The sequence below is a fragment of the Magnolia sinica genome, chromosome 3 (genome assembly GCF_029962835.1).
Source record: "Magnolia sinica isolate HGM2019 chromosome 3, MsV1, whole genome shotgun sequence".
Classification (NCBI taxonomy): Eukaryota; Viridiplantae; Streptophyta; class Magnoliopsida; order Magnoliales; family Magnoliaceae; genus Magnolia; species Magnolia sinica.
This window is the reverse complement of record NC_080575.1, coordinates 17,205,997-17,209,432: the sequence shown is the minus strand read 5'-3', so window position 1 is coordinate 17,209,432 and position 3,436 is coordinate 17,205,997. Positions and strand designations below refer to the sequence as shown.

Below are 3,436 nucleotides of genomic sequence, written 5' to 3'. Positions count from 1 at the left end.
TAGTAGGTTGTGTAGTCTCAACACACGTCGAAGTTTCACTCTTTAGTTCAATTTTCAGCTCTTCCTCCATTAATGGTAACCATTCAGGATCTGGGGGAGGAGGTACTTCAAAATAAGGGTTCTCTCGGTCCGTGACAACTATCGAAGTATTGTCTTGCGAGGCATCCAATATTTCTTGTATCATGGGATCGTTTGAATCTTCAAAGTGTGCTAAATAATCATCCAAGGAGTCGAAACATTCAGTTGAAATGAGTTCATTCATCCTATCGAGATCTGTGATGATATGTTCAATAACTCCTTTATCTTCTTCGAGAGTAGAAATGAACATACTCTCTTATTTGTTCTCAAGGTGAGATGAAATCACCACTGGGTATGTCTCTTCTTGACCTAAATAAGCATATTTTAAATTAGAGGGTAAAAGTTTTAGGTCAAGCTTCGGTGGCTTGAGGTTAGACGATGGAGGCACGGCATCAGTTTGGGGCAATTCTTCAAATTGTGGCCTCCACTGGTTAACTTCAAGTACCGGCGCAGTATCAAGTAAGGGACACGTCTCCCTAATTATGTCATCATCCAAGTCATGGGAGTGTACTAGGCACGTCTCTTGAGGGTCAAGGGATAAGGTCAAAGGCGTTCTATCTTCCACGAAAGAATCAATCATGTTAATGTCATAAAAATCGTCATCATCCTCTGAGTTTCTGTCGTTATTGAAAAAGATGTTTGACTCCAATGTCATATTTTCGAAAGACATAGTCATGACACCATTCCTGCAATTGATAATTGCATTTGAAGTGGTAAGGAATGGCGACCAAGAATGACGGGAATCTGAGAGCTCATGTTATTGATGGGTTCGGTGTCCAGGATGATAAAATCTACAGGATAGTAAAATTTATCGACTTGGACCAACACATCCTTAATTATCCCTCTTAATACACGAACATAATGATCAGCAAGTTGTAGTGTGGTTAGGGTGGGTTTTAATTCACCCAAGCCTAACTGTTTGTATACCGAGTAAGGAATCAAATTGACGCTCGCTCCTAAGTCAAGAAGTGCATGATCAATTCGATAGTCCCCGATTACACATGATATGGTTGGGCTACCGGGATCTTTGAATTTCTGCGGCACGTCTTACTTCAGGATGGCACTCACTTTCTCAGTCAAGAAGATCTTCTTTTGAATACTCTGTCGTCGTTTGGTCGTGCATAGGTCTTTCAGGAATTTGGCATATAAAGGTATTTGTTTTACGGCATCAAGTAGAGGAATGCTAACTTTCACTTGTTTTAACACCTCTAGAATATCCTGAGAGTTAGAGAGAGGTTTTGGTGCAACCAACCGTTAGAAAAATGGAGCAACTGACTTCTCTAGAACTTTCGGTTCTAATTTTTGTTGGGCATCACTAGATCCATCATTGTTGTCCTCTTCTGACTCTTGAGGCTTTTCAAGCCTAACCAGAAGGGTTTTATCAATAATCTTCCCACTCCTAAGAGTGGTGATGGATTTAGCGTGCTTCATTTGATTTGAAGAGCTTGGGTTGCCAGCTTCATATTGCAGCTTTGGTTTGGGAAGAGGTTGAGCTGGGAGGCTTCCCTTATTCTCAATCATGTTTTCAGCCTTAAGTCCTTATAATGTTTTGTTAAGGTCTTGCAAGACTTGTAGCATATCCTGATTGAACTGATCTTGCTTTTCAAAATGTTTTAAAATCAGATCCTCTTGAGGTTTCTCTTGTTGTTGTTGTGAAGTATGATTAAAGAAACCTTGAAGGGTATCAGTTTATCCATTCCTCCAACTAAAATTTAGATGATTTTTCCCACCAGGATTGTATGTATTAAAGGTAGGTCCATTGAAAGGTCTTTGATAGTTATTTACGGCATTGGATTGCTTAGTCAATACCTCTTGAAAGGCAGATATAGTTGGACAATTTTCAGTTGTGTGACTGTTACAACCACAAATACCACAAACAACTTCCTTACCCTTGTCCTTCCTTGATTCCATGGCCACAAATTTCTTTATGAGATTAGCCACTTTAGAATTGAGATCATCATCTTCTTTTAGAAGATATACTCTGCCCATTTTCTTTGATTGAGTGGGCCTAGAAGTGGTATTTGATTTTGGGTATGTGTCCCATGTTTGTGTGTTTTCAGCAAGTCTATCCAAGTAATCCCACACATCATTGACATTTTTATTCATAAATTCTCCATTGCACATTGTCTCGACCAATTGACGCGTGGAAGATGTCAGTCCATCATAGAAAAAGTGTGTAATATGCCACGTTTCAAATCCGTGTTGTAGGCATGAGCTGACAAGGTCCTTGAACCGCTCCCAACATTGGAAGAATGTTTCATCCTCCTTTTGGGTGAAGTTCATAATTAACTTTCTAAGGGTATTCATTTTTTGATATGAAAAAAATTTCTTTATGAACTCCCTTGTCATGTCATTCCATGTGCCAATAGATCGATGACGTAGTGAATGTAACCACGTCTTAGCTTTCTCTTTCAAAGAAAAGGGAAAGAGTTTCAACCTGACCGTGTCCTCAGAGACGTTAGGAAAGTATAAAGTGGCTATGATTTCATCAAACTCTTTCAAGTGTAGATACGGATTTTCAGATTCAAGCCCATGAAATTTTAGAAGGAGTTGAATCACCCCTGGCTTGATATTCATGTGTCCCGTATTTTCGGGAAAAATCATGCATGAGGACATACTCACCCCCACCTGTTGTAAATAATATCGTAAAGTATGAGGTGGGGGTGCTTGATGCACCTCATTCTTATCCTGGATGTCCTCCATCCTAGGTTGGGGTAGAAGAGGTTAATTTGCGGCCATAACCTCAGTTTACTCTGAGGATCTCAAGTGGTGTCTAATCCTGTGATGGATAGATAACCCCTCAACCAATCCTCCTTGAGACGTAGAGTGTTGTCACGAACACACTTGGGCATGAAACACTCGCAACCCTTAATTCAAATTCTAAACCTATATCTAAAAGAAAGGAAGAAATACAAATATAGAAAATAAGAGAAAAGAGTTGGAAGGAAGTTACCAAATTAGAAGTCCTAAATTAAGAACCTGCAAAACAAAACAAACCAAGTTAATTTCTACAGATAGAAAGTCTAAAAATAGTCGGAGATCCTAAAGTAAACTAGTTTCTAAAAAAAAGAAAATTTTCTAAAAGGAAAAATAGAAAGTTTCTAAAAACAAATTAGGAAAATTTTAAACCTAAAATAAAAAGACAATTAGTTTCTAAATTAGAAGAAATCCTAGAATTAGAAAGTTTCTAAAGATAAAACCTAATCTAAAATAGAAAACAGAAAGACTAGAAAATTAAAAAGATATTACCAATTTAAAATGTGTATGTCAAAGTCCTACAAAACAGGAAAATAGATTAGTTTCTAAAAACAGAAAAAATTCTAACCTAAAATTAGAAAATCTTAATCTTAAACCAATC

At 37.7% G+C, this 3,436-nt stretch overlaps 1 non-coding gene across 1 annotated transcript; it reads left to right on the top strand.

The window, feature by feature from the left end:
* The first annotated feature begins 2,272 nt into the window (after positions 1-2,272).
* On the top strand, positions 2,273-2,379 carry LOC131241729 (small nucleolar RNA R71). Its single transcript, XR_009169288.1, has one exon. It is a non-coding gene; the product is annotated as a small nucleolar RNA R71 (small nucleolar RNA).
* Positions 2,380-3,436: the final 1,057 nt, after the last annotated feature.